A 12863-nucleotide genomic window follows, 5' to 3' on the forward strand; every position below is an offset into this window, starting at 1 on the left:
TTTAATATTTTAACATCAAATTTTTTTAAATTAAGTCTTCGTTTAAATATTTTTTGTTATAATAATGATATTATTAATGTTTTATTAATTTAAAGAAAAAATATTAAATCGTTCTGAGGCTACCACGTGCATTTTCGTCAAACTTAACGAATTTGATTTATCGGTGCAACTGAAATTTTAGATTAGGTATATTTGTTAGGAATATTGCACACCGAAGATAATAAAATAAACATGTACGATTATTGAATATAATATGAAGCTTATTTTATTAACAATTATTGATTAGTGAGTTGTTTTCCAGTTAGAATCAGTAACTATCATTCATAGAATCCGTATTAAACTGAATTACATATTGGACACCTAAGTTCAGACGGTGAGCTAAAACTTGGTCGGTGATTAATTCATGCCTAGATAGCTGGATCTAAAATCACATATGTGGAACACAGCTGAAAGGTTAATCACTTGGGGGACCATTCACTACCAGGAAAAAAGGCATTTAACTACAGTTATTTTTTTTAGAAGTCTACGGTTTTGTCTTAAACTGAAGTCTTTTAAAGTAGACTACGCTCATCTCTTTTTGGGGGTTCGTTAGACTCCATTCAAGTATAAAACTGTAGAGATTATAGCAAATTTCTCTACAGTCAACAAAAAGACAGAGTCTAAATCTTAAAATTTAAAAAAATTTGCTAAAATTTTAATAAGTTGAAAAAGGAGGGAAGTTTACCTCCAAACTTTTCATTTTTATTTTCATTTAGGCGAGTTATATGAAAAACAAAAAAAAATGACAAGTATAGAAATATAAAACACTATGACTTTACACAAGGAAATTTTTACGCTCGATAAAAAAAAGGTAATTTAGCAAAATAGCCAATTCAAACCTTTAAAATTGCTAAATAGCCAAGATTTTGTAAATACTAAGTAAATAGCCAGTTGTCATTTAATACACGTCCAAATTTACAGAAATACCCAAATATTTTCCAGCCTAATCGTCAAACCTGCTTACTAAAAAAAATTAAATTGATATCGAGATTTCCGAGAATTGAGGACATTAATCACATTTATTTGAAACCGTTTACCTTCATAACCGCATATCTCTCGGTCATATAAAAAAAATTTCTCCCAAAAGTTTTCCAAAAACGCTTCACCCTTCCCCGACGAACTCTATTCATCTTCCCCGACGAGCAATTTTGGCCATTAAATCTCAATCTGGTATGCATGTATAGATTTCTTCCTATTGTAACTCGTATTTACAATTTTTCTTCATCGATTTACACAATAAAACAAGGAAAACATGATTTTTTTTGTAGCGGTTATGGAATAAAGGGGTTTTACTAATTTCCGACAAAGATTTTCACATGATGGAAAGATAAATCTGGGTTTTTGGGTTCGATTTTTGAAAAACATGGATTTTTTGTTAGTCATCTTCCTTTAGGATAAAGATTCATATATTTACTGCATAATATGTCAATGACTTGTGTGTATTTACTAGTGGACGAGTTAAATATGGCTTGTGGTCTAATTAAAAGGAAAAATGTGTGCATGTAGATGTCAATGACTTAGGTGTGATGTTGTTGAAAAGGAATATGATGTCTAAGTATTTTATATGTTATTGTTTCTTTGTTAAAACGTGTATTTACTGTCGAAAATGTCAATTAAAAAGTTGTGATGAAGATATTTCCATGTATTTACAGCTGAATATGTCAAGTTATGAATTTGTTACATCTAATGAAATTGGAATATTAATGCGTATTTACTGCAAACATGGTCAATATGACTCAACCACGACGGCGAGAACAAAAATAACTGCCGTAAGAAATAAGACGCTCACAATAACGCCGTCTACCGAAAACAATTTGTAAATCATGTTGATTACATTCTGTATTTACACCACCTGACAATAGATTATGGTTTTCCAGCCATTGACGTTCAAAAAGCTTAACTGCAACATAACAGTGATAGTAAATATACGTAAATGCAATAGTAATTTTTGAAAACCTGTGCGAAAATAGCCTAAAATTTCAAAAAAAAAAGAAGAAAAGAATACGGACCTGATTCATTCAGAGTAAATAAGGAAGATCAATATAGCGACTATTAAGGAAAATCAAACTAAAAAGTAAAGAAATAATCAAAACAATAAATAAGGAATAAAAATCAAATATATAAGGAAATAAAATAACAATGCACAGCCACATTAATTCAGTTGCTACATATAATGAAATAATTAAACAACTAAATCGTGTACACACATAAATTCGGCCAGTTCAAATTTAAAATTCTGGAAAGCCTAAAAAATTCAAATTTCAAATATTTTCAGAATTCAAAACTCTAAAAGGACAGATTTCGGAATTGAAAAAATATCTAATTGGGCCACGTCATCCGAGTGGCTATTTACTTAATATTTACAAAACCTTGTCTATTTAGCAAATCCCAACGTTTGAGTTGGAAAAAAAAAATCAGCCCACCGCGAACCAATAGAGAAACCGAGGAAGAGAGAGAGAGAGAGTTTGTCGGAGCTTTTCTTTGTTGCCGGGGTGTGAAGGTGAGTTCTTCGCCTCATTCTCTTCATCTTCTCTGTTCTTCTCGTTCCCTGTTCTTCTTCTTCGTCGTTCTTCTCCTTCTTCTTGTGTCGGGATTGATAGTTTGGGTTCAATTTTCTTCAAGGTTTGAAGGCGCGAGTTGTGGATGAGGAAGAGGTTTAGCGCGCCAATTTTCTGATCGTCATGAGGTAAGAAACCACATACTTATTTCTTCTCTTTACTCCGATTTTAGGGTTTCAGATTGTTTTCATGGATTAATGGTGATTTGGATTCGTGTATTCTTTGGTTGTGTGCGCTCTATGATTTAATTTCTGATTACTGCTCTTGTTTTCGCCGAAAATTGGAAAATGGATTTGGGAGTTTTCATGTTATAAAGGTTGAACCTCTAGATTAAGGATTAGGTCTCGGTTATTGAATTGGATGTTCACCTGCGGATAAGCGGAGAATTCTTGAGAGAATCTTTAGTCTACAGACAAAAGATCAATTACTTCTTGTTTAGGAGTTTCCTGTTTCTTTTTTATTTCATTCATGATTCTAATCATACTTCTAAAAATCATATTCTTAGATGCTGCTTCTTCTTCTATGTATGATATTTCTTCTGTTTCAGTTTCTTCTTCTGTCAATCCCCTGGCTAGATCATTATTAGTTATTATAGCTCTTTCTAGGGTCATTTTTACTTCTTCATAATTCTGATTGAATTCTATAAAGAAAAATCCTCTGACAAATTTTTCTACTGTTTCAGATATAGTATCATTCCTGTTAAGGGTTACTGGATGATAATTGCTCGTTCTGTCCATAATTACAGGCTCTATCTTTTTAATATCGTGTCGTATTTGTCTTTGATAATCTCTTTTCTTATTTGTAAAATGTTTTGTATCATGTTTATGAAAAATTCGATTTTCCTTTCTGTTAACATATTTTGACATTTTAGTTCTCCTTTTGTCCAAATGTGTCGGACTTCGTTTTCAAAATTTTCTTGTTTAATTTTTATGGTTTCAATTCCTCTTCTTAAAACCTGTTCAAATTCTTCATTTATTTCAAGGTTATCCTCGAAATCAACATCGTTTAATTTGTCAAAAACTGTTTCCATTATGAGGTTTGTATTATATACCTGAGACAGTCTTCGTAGTTATGAAACTAGAAGTCTAATTCTCGAAGGTATCCTCTTGTATATTTTTGAAAATAGATTAGTTTTGTTTTAAATTATTTTCTTTAATTGTTTCCAAAACTTTCATCATTTTGGTTATAAAGTATATTTTCCATGCTAAGTTTTCTTCTTCTCTTTCTCTAATAACTCCTGTTATTTGTATGTATTAATGAGTTCCTTTAAATTATTCATTAGAGGTTTTTTAACTGAATGTAATTCGGATTTGAACATTCTATTGGTGTTCATGTTTGATTCAAAGTCTATTTCACATATCTTCTGTACGACTATCATAATTTCTTCATACATGTTTAAAAATATCGGAAAAACAGAGGCTCAGGATACTTACGGTATGTGGTTCGAAGCTTTTTCCCCTTTGGTACTTTACCGCTTCTGCACTCTCCTGGTATCTTCCAGAGTTTCTTCTTCCTTATTGATATATGGTTTTCGTCTGATTTCAAAGATCTGGGTGGCTGAATGCCAAAACTTGTATTTTATTTTAGAGAATATTACAGGGATGAAAAGTAGTATTCAGATTAGGGATGCCTTTTACAAATGAGATGAGAGCTCGCTTTTATAGGCGAGGGGTGAGGAATAAAGTGAAGGGTCATTTGCCTCTTCAAAAAAGTAAAAGCCAAAGTTGGCTATAAGAAAAAGTAATTGGCCTAAACAGTTGGCCGACAAAAGTAATTAAAGGATAAGTAGTTTAACGTCTTCCGTCGGACGCGTTTTATCGTGGTAGGGTCCACGTTGGAGATAAGGTATTTCACATCTTATCTTTTTGTTTGGCGGCTTCTGCTTTGTCGTCTGGTGGGGTTGTTGCCGACGTTTCTTCGTCACTGGATGATGTTATTGATGACGTTTTGCTCATCCTGATGCAGTAGAGGCATCGATGTTCCATCGGGGGATCGCTCATGCTGTCCATGTCGTTCAGTTTTGCGCATATGAGTGCGCGAGTGAAGGTTCCTCCCATCTTTTGGCTGTTGCCTAGGATGAGGTCTTGGAAATCGGAAATGTGTCCGATGGATGATTCTTCAATCTTTTCTTTGCTTCCTATTGTTATCAGAATATTTTCTGAAACCAATTCTGCTCTGAGTTTTGTTTCGAGGTTGATCCTGGATATAGCTTTCAGTATGTTGATGGCAGCCGTAGTTCTGAGCTCCGTTACCTTTTCTGGGACAACGTCCTCCTTTGGTTCGTTGGATGTGAACAAGGCCGTCATTGGTCGGATCTTGATGTAGAATATAGGTTTGATGTATTCCTCCTGTTGTCCGTTCCAGTCTGCGATAGTAGACATGATGTCTAATACGCATTCACTTCTTCGTGTGACTCTGAGGTACTTCTGGACATTTTTAACTACGTCCTTTGGCAGAAGTAGGACTTCGTGTGCGTCTTCTGAAACTTGGATCATCGTGATAAGACCGATGTCAAAGAATCTTCTTACTATTGATGGGTCGACTCCTTTGTGGGTCTTTATTCGTGATATCTCTGCGCCGTCAGTTGTCTGGACGGTGGCTGTTTCTCCATTTGCAAGTTTCCTAATGCTGTTAGCATCTTCAAAGAAACTATGGATTGTGGGTTTTGGTATTTGGGTTTTTGTTTCTTTTTCTTCAAGGTTCATCCTATGAAGGTTTAAAAATTGATTGTTTTTGTTTCCTGGTCTAAGGTTCAACTTTGGTCTAAGGATTTTTTCTTCCCTAGGCTTGGGTCTTTCTAAGGCCTGTTTATAGTCTCGTTCTTCTTCGATGATTCTAGAGAAACTGGTTATTTTTCTAATTTGGTCTATTTGCTTTTGGAAATCACTTGGGGTCAGAAGGGTTGGTTCTTTCTGGTCCACTGGTTTTTTCTGTTCAGTGTTTGTCTGGGTTAGGTTTGAAGCTGTGCTTGATTCTACTCCTTCTTGGGGTATTTCAAACATTCTGAAAAGAGTGAGGGGTGTTCCTATCTTTCCATCTAGGCGGTGTATCTTTTGTATCAGTGCTCTTCTTTTGTTGTTGGCTTCTATCATAAATTCTTCGTAGTCTTCTATGGCTTGTTCCCGCTTTAGTTTGAGTTCTTCCATGTTTGTAGTTTGTTTCCTGCGTTTGGAAAGTATACCTGTATTAGACTCTTTCTCACCGTCATGTGAGGAGATTCCCGACCAATTTTCATTTGTATCGAGGGTTTTTATAGACTTATCCTTGTCCTGTTTTATACCGTTTTCTCGGTGGATCGTATATGACCTCTTTTTATATATATATTTGGGTTTATTATTACCCATAATTATTCGGACATTGTTGGTTATTATAAACCTAATCCCCTGGTCTCCATTCGCGTGTCAGACAATCTGGTAAAGAATTGTCAATGCCTGCAATGTGGTTAATTTCGTATTGATACTCGGCTAGTTCAAGTTGCCATCGTATCCATCTGGACCTGGATCTTGCAGATCTTTTGTCAAACTTCATTTTCTTAAAATAAGTTAGATTGTTGTTATCTGTCCTTATTAAGAAAGGTTTTTGAATTATGTGTATTTCAAACTTTTTAACCGTCTTTAAAATGGCTAATAATTCTTTTTCATTCGAATGATAATTCAAGGTGGCTCCAGAGAAGGATCCACTCGTGTATTTACACAACTGTTCTTCTTTGTGTATTTTTCCCTTTGAATTTTTTAATTCTTCAAAAGCTTTTTCTCCTGTGTAAGCTTTTAGACATCCGGCCCAGTATTGGTCCGAAGCATCTGTTTCAATGATCATAATATCATTGGGTTTTGGGAAATGTAGATTTGGTATATTTTTTAGAATTTTTATTTTGACTCCGTCAATATACTTGGTATCGGATTCTTTCCAATTCCACTTGTAGTCTTCTTTCAACATTGTTTGTAAAGGTTTTCTTATTTCTGAAAGATTCTTAATATATCCCTCAGCATAAGTAAGAATTCCTAAAAATCTTTGTAATTGCTTTTTATCACTAATCTTACTTGGAAATTCATATATCTTTGTAAGAATGTGTGGTTGTAAGGTGTAATTTCCTTGTTTGATGGTTAGTCCTAAGTAATCAATTTCCTGTTTGATGAAAACTGATTTTTTCTTGCTAAGGATAATTCCATCTTTTTCACATAAATGTAAAACGAATTTTACATCTTTATAGTGTTGATCTAAAGTATCGGAATAGATTAATACATCGTCTATATATACACAACAAAATTGAGTGTAAGGTTTAAAGGTTTCATCCATGAATCTTTGGAAAATACCTGGTGCTTGCTTTAATCCAAATGGTAGTACGTTCCATTGGAATAGTTCTTGTGGGCAGCTGAATGTTGTGATTGCTCTTGAATCGGGATGCAGCTGTATTTGCCAGAATCCTGACTTGCAATCGATCGATGAGAAATGTTGTTTACCTCCTATGTAGCTAAGCAAATCCTCCTTATGTGGGATTTTATAAGCATCCATTTTGGTTTTTTCATTTACTTCTCTATAGTCAATGACTAGCCTCTTGTCTGTCGTATCCTTTTTTGCGACGTAAAAGGCTGGTGAACTATGTCGTCCTTTTGATACTTCTATCAGTCCTTGGGATAAAAGTTTGTCGATTTCTTTCTTGAAGATTTCTGTATCTTCCTGGTTGACTCGTCTTGGTGGTTGGTCAATCGTATCATCTTCTTCCTTAAGCTCAATCTTGGCTTGGAATTTCTTTCGTTTGATCGATTGATCCTGAGGGTTTTCTGAACAAAGCTTCTCGAATAGCTCCTCAATCTCATTTTCTTCTTGGCATTTGTTAAGGAACAAATGACATTCTTCGTCAAATGCGTCCCAAAAACTGTTGTCGTTTTGCTCTAAAACGGCGATGTTTTCAGTTTTTACATTTTTGTTTTTCCTGTAGTCTTTAAGAAAATCTTGTCGTCCGATTTTCTTGGCTTCTCTGACTTTGGGTATGCATATTCTTGACTTATCTTTTGTCAAGATAAAGTGATCATTGGTCTGAATGGTAGGTTGGTGTTTTAATAGGAAATTGTTTCCTATTATAAAATCCAATCCTGATTCAAATTGATATACCTTATCAATCATGAATTCCATTCCCTGTATTTCAACCTCTTGGTTTTCAATACATTTTGTGATCGCTATGCTTTCTCCATTGGCAATTTTTGCTACTAGGGTTTTCTTAGTGTCTTGCCATGCTGACTCCGGGAATATGTGTTTGGAGGCTATGCATAAAGACGCTCCTGTATCTATTAGGGCATGTACGTGAAATTTCTTGTGTCCCTTGTGTTTTAATCCTATTGGTATGTAGATTGAGTTTGGGTTTGTGATGTTATGTACACTATGGATTCTATCCATCTTCTTCGCTTTCTTGTGAAGAGGATCCCGTGGATTCTTGACTGACCCTAATTTCCTCATCTGTAGTTTCCTCTTCTGATTCTGAATAGTCTACATAGAAAATTTCTTCTTTTTCTTCTATTTGATTGTCTTCTATAGGGTACATATCTAGCATTCTTAATTCTTCTAGATATTTTATTTTATTTTTCCAGTTTTGGTTGTTTTGCCGGGTTGCTCTTACCGGGCATTCGTTTGCATAGTGTCCTTGCTCATTACAGAGCCAACACCTACAGTCCTTTCCCTTTCCTTTCGGGCATGGGGGTTTTTTCTTCCATTCAGGTTTTTTCTTAAAGAATTTCTTTCTGAATTGGGGCTTCCTATATGAATTGTTGAAATCCTTTTTGTACCTTTCTGTGGAGTATTTTTTGAATCTTCGGTACTTCTTATTTCCGTATTTGTTGTAAGGTTTTTTGTAGTAATAGTTCTTGGATGGTTCTCTTCTTTTTTCTTTTTGTTTCCTACATCCAAAATCTTTTATTGTGAATTCCTGTTTTTCACAACAATATCCTTTCTTTATAGCCTTCCTGACTTTCTTCTTTTCCGTTATTTCCTTACAGGTCATGAGAAGTTTTCCCCTTATCGATCTAATAGCCCCTCCGATTGTTTGGGGATAGGTCGAATTTGGGAAACTTGCCTTTAGGTTTATCCCAAAACCGTGTGGCATCTTATCAAATATAAGATCTCTATACCTGGGCTGTAGCGTTCGGTCGCTTACTTTGTAGTAGTTCTTCAGGTATTCGCATATAAATGCTTCTAGCTCACAGAGGTTGCAGAGCCTCATGTTGTCTAGTCTGAAGATTGCTTCTTGTTGTTCAATGCTATTTGCTTCTTCTAGAAAAGCGTTATAATCTTTTCCTAAGAATTCTTGGTATAAAGCCTGAACGAATGCTTCTAAGTATTCGATTCCGCTTCTGTCCAAGTCTATGGGGAAAACAAGGTATTTCGCCCATCTGGCAACATTTCCTGTTAATGTTACCATAATGGCCTCCCTAATTGCCTTTGGGTCATTCGTAACCCTGCTTAGGTATTCATTTGCGTATACTAGTACTTTCATCTCATTGTACCATTTCTGGATTCTGATATTTTGCTCTTGATCAGATCCACAATCGAGATTCAAAGCTCTAGTATTCGTTATTCCTTCGGGTATTTTTTCTACTGGGATATTTTGCGTCCTAGTAGGTCCTGAAGTGGTCGTGGGTCTTCTTCTTTCTTCTCGTGGGATTTCTTCTGGGGAATTTGCACTCGTTGCTCCTGATTCTGCCGTTCTATCCGTGAATATTCGTTGCTTGGTAGATGTTTCCGGGATATCTTCTGGTTCTGATCCTACATCAGAGGCTGATGAATCGATGTTTAGCTCATTGAAATGTTCCTCTATTTCTTTGAGTAAATCTTCGTCCAGAGGTTGTTGGCTATTTGTTTCTTCTATAGAAAAATTCATTTTTCTATCTCTGTGGGTACCTAGTATAACCGAATACGAATGGTTGTACTGCTTCCCTTATGGGTTGTTTTTGACCTATATATCTCGTCCTTGGTTCTTCTTCAAGGTCTTCCTCTGGGAATGATACCTTTTCCTTCCTTCTTGGTAGGGAAGATGGTTCCGGTATGCTTTCCCTTTGTTTGTATTGATCCGGCGCTGTTTTGACAGCTCTCCCATTGAATGCGTCCAAGAGTTTTTTAAACTGTTCCCGGCATTTGCAGTCTTCTCCTTCCTTGATGACCTTGGCTGCTGCTGTTTCGATATAGTTCTTCATCTCCATCTCGTGTTTGTTTAGGATATTCTTCATGTCTTTGGCAAAATCACTTCGTAGATCCGCCAATTGTTTGGTAATCTTTTTCTCAAGCTCCTGTAAGTTCATCAAGGGTTTCTTGACTTCGTTTATAGTTTCTTGTTTTTCGGAGAATGACATATTAAACTTTATCGTTTAATTGTCCTTGTCCTTTGTATTGCTATCTCTCTCTGACTCGTTTTTTCAATTTCCTTGAGGGAATTGATCTTGTTATTGTTTGTCGATCGTTCGAGTAGTGACAAATTAATTTTGTTCATTATTCTTCCAATCCTATTGAGAATCTTTACCTCCAAACTTTTCATTTTTATTTTCATTTAGGCGAGTTATATGAAAAACAAAAAAAAATGACAAGTATAGAAATATAAAACACTATGACTTTACACAAGGAAATTTTTACGCTCGATAAAAAAAAGGTAATTTAGCAAAATAGCCAATTCAAACCTTTAAAATTGCTAAATAGCCAAGATTTTGTAAATACTAAGTAAATAGCCAGTTGTCATTTAATACACGTCCAAATTTACAGAAATACCCAAATATTTTCCAGCCTAATCGTCAAACCTGCTTACTAAAAAAAATTAAATTGATATCGAGATTTCCGAGAATTGAGGACATTAATCACATTTATTTGAAACCGTTTACCTTCATAACCGCATATCTCTCGGTCATATAAAAAAAATTTCTCCCAAAAGTTTTCCAAAAACGCTTCACCCTTCCCCGACGAACTCTATTCATCTTCCCCGACGAGCAATTTTGGCCATTAAATCTCAATCTGGTATGCATGTATAGATTTCTTCCTATTGTAACTCGTATTTACAATTTTTCTTCATCGATTTACACAATAAAACAAGGAAAACATGATTTTTTTTGTAGCGGTTATGGAATAAAGGGGTTTTACTAATTTCCGACAAAGATTTTCACATGATGGAAAGATAAATCTGGGTTTTTGGGTTCGATTTTTGAAAAACATGGATTTTTTGTTAGTCATCTTCCTTTAGGATAAAGATTCATATATTTACTGCATAATATGTCAATGACTTGTGTGTATTTACTAGTGGACGAGTTAAATATGGCTTGTGGTCTAATTAAAAGGAAAAATGTGTGCATGTAGATGTCAATGACTTAGGTGTGATGTTGTTGAAAAGGAATATGATGTCTAAGTATTTTATATGTTATTGTTTCTTTGTTAAAACGTGTATTTACTGTCGAAAATGTCAATTAAAAAATTGTGACGAAGATATTTCCATGTATTTACAGCTGAATATGTCAAGTTATGAATTTGTTATATCTAATGAAATTGGAATATTAACGCGTATTTACTGCAAACATGGTCAATATGACTCAACCACGACGGCGAGAACAAAAATAACTGCCGTAAGAAATAAGACGCTCACAATAACGCCGTCTACCGAAAACAATTTGTAAATCATGTTGATTACATTCTGTATTTACACCACCTGACAATAGATTATGGTTTTCCAGCCATTGACTTTCAAAAAGCTTAACTGCAACATAACAGTGATAGTAAATATACGTAAATGCAATAGTAATTTTTGAAAACCTGTGCGAAAATAGCCTAAAATTTCAAAAAAAAAAGAAAAGAATACGGACCTGATTCATTCAGAGTAAATAAGGAAGATCAATATAGCGACTATTAAGGAAAATCAAACTAAAAAGTAAAGAAATAATCAAAACAATAAATAAGGAATAAAAATCAAATATATAAGGAAACAAAATAACAATGCACAGCCACATTAATTCAGTTGCTACATATAATGAAATAATTAAACAACTAAATCGTGTACACACATAAATTCGGCCAGTTCAAATTTAAAATTCTGGAAAGCCTAAAAAATTCAAATTTCAAATATTTTCAGAATTCAAAACTCTAAAAGGACAGATTTCGGAATTGAAAAAATATCTAATTGGGCCACGTCATCCGAGTGGCTATTTACTTAATATTTACAAAACCTTGTCTATTTAGCAAATCCCAACTTTTGAGTTGGAAAAAAAAAAATCAGCCCACCGCGAACCAATAGAGAAACCGAGGAAGAGAGAGAGAGAGAGTTTGTCGGAGCTTTTCTTTGTTGCCGGGGTGTGAAGGTGAGTTCTTCGCCTCATTCTCTTCATCTTCTCTGTTCTTCTCGTTCCCTGTTCTTCTTCTTCGTCGTTCTTCTCCTTCTTCTTGTGTCGGGATTGATAGTTTGGGTTCAATTTTCTTCAAGGTTTGAAGGCGCGAGTTGTGGATGAGGAAGAGGTTTAGCGCGCCAATTTTCTGATCGTCATGAGGTAAGAAACCTCATACTTATTTCTTCTCTTTACTCCGATTTTAGGGTTTCAGATTGTTTTCATGGATTAATGGTGATTTGGATTCGTGTATTCTTTGGTTGTGTGCGCTCTATGATTTAATTTCTGATTACTGCTCTTGTTTTCGCCGAAAATTGGAAAATGGATTTGGGGGTTTTCATGTTATAAAGGTTGAACCTCTAGATTAAGGATTAGGTCTCGGTTATTGAATTGGATGTTCACGTGTTCAATTTCGGATTTTTAGACTTGCTTGCTCGGATTTGGATTGATTTGGGTACTTCAGATTTGTGAGGATTCTGAATGGTTATCAATTATGATCATGTGAATTGTTTATGTTTGTTTTGTGATATGTGGTTGTGTTTGAGGATCGGTAGCTGGTTGGATAGGCTTGGTGACAGGTTGATATAAGTGTACGAGCATCGCCGATTGGGCTCGCCACCGCCAAAGACGGCCTCTCTCACGACGCCATCTCCAGGTTTCTCCTTCCAGCCTCCGAGTGCGAGTTCACTTTCAATTCATTACGATTCTCGTCCTTCTTCATTTTTTTGTGATTAAAGCTCTGCTGAATTTTGATTAGTTGAGAGAGAGTTGTGTTTGTGGATAGGTTTTTGAGGAGCTTCGGAAGGATCTGTGGCCGGTTGCGCCGGACCAGCGTTCGTCTAGATGTGTTTGTGAAGTTAATTGTTGTTGGTTTTGTTTCGCTAAACAAAACCCTGCTTTGTCCCGTGTTTCCTTTTGTGAC

The 12863-nt window shown here is 35.2% G+C and overlaps 1 protein-coding gene across 2 annotated transcripts in view; it reads left to right on the top strand.

The window, feature by feature from the left end:
• The first annotated feature begins 11824 nt into the window (after positions 1-11824).
• LOC149398055 (uncharacterized) overlaps positions 11825-12863 on the top strand; it is an 86685-nt gene continuing 85646 nt past the window's right edge. The window contains exons 1-2 of one of the 2 annotated variants that reach the window (XR_016296905.1): positions 11825-11917; positions 12018-12103. The gene's annotated coding sequence lies outside the window, so the exon portion shown is untranslated. The remainder of the gene's footprint in view (positions 11918-12017; positions 12104-12863) is intronic. The other variant, XR_016296903.1, reaches the window with a different exon arrangement.

This window comes from Urtica dioica, chromosome 5 (genome assembly GCF_054948205.1).
Source record: "Urtica dioica subsp. dioica isolate 48M chromosome 5, U.dioica_male_clone48M_v1_H2, whole genome shotgun sequence".
Taxonomy (NCBI): domain Eukaryota; kingdom Viridiplantae; phylum Streptophyta; class Magnoliopsida; order Rosales; family Urticaceae; genus Urtica; species Urtica dioica.